This window comes from Chrysochloris asiatica, unplaced genomic scaffold (assembly GCF_000296735.1).
Source record: "Chrysochloris asiatica unplaced genomic scaffold, ChrAsi1.0 scaffold00004, whole genome shotgun sequence".
Classification (NCBI taxonomy): Eukaryota; Metazoa; Chordata; class Mammalia; order Afrosoricida; family Chrysochloridae; genus Chrysochloris; species Chrysochloris asiatica.
In genome coordinates this window covers 21,811,472-21,812,256 of record NW_006408522.1, presented here as the reverse complement: position 1 = coordinate 21,812,256, position 785 = coordinate 21,811,472, and positions in this window count along the sequence as shown.

Sequence of the window (785 nt, the reverse complement as noted above, 5' to 3'; positions counted from 1 at the left end):
ATTGGATTTTTTCCCCTCTTTTTTTTTTTAACTTCTTTTTGTATCCTTTGGCCATTTTTCTCTTGGATTGTTCTATTTTATTATTAATTTGTAACTGTTTTGTTTTTATTATAGAAATTAATTTTGCATGTAAGTATTAATTTTTCAATTTTACTTATACCATTTTGTCCTTTTGTTAAAATGCAAATCTTATATAGTTTAGGGTATCATATTTTTCCTTTATGTTATCTATTTTATATGCAATGTTTAGAATAGTATTTCTCATGCCAAGATTATAAAAGTATTCACACTTTTTTTTCATGTTTTCACATTTTAATATTTGATCCATATAGAATTTATTTCAATAAAGGTCACCACCGTATTGCATGGAAAGAAATTAGGAGTCTATTACAGTGGTTCTATTTCTGAGCTATGGTATTCTATTAGCCCTGTATTAAGATCAGTGTTTTTAATTATTGCAACTTTAAATTTCAGTATCTGGAAGGGCAACTCCCCTTCATTATGTTTTCAGCTTTTCTGGGCTATTCATTTATTTGTTCTTCCATCTAAATACTATTTATTGAGTACCTACTACATGCCAGACTCTCCACTAGGTGTTGAAATATAAGAGTAATAAGGTTCCTGTCCTAAGAGCTTGCATCATCTATAGGAGGAGGAACAATGAAGCAAATTTATCAGAGGTTGTTGAGCACCTTCAGGCTTTCTGGCATACCGCCTCAGGGTAATCATCAGCAGAGCTAAAGAGCTTTGTAACACTTGCCTCAGCAGGGCAAAGGTCAGGTCTG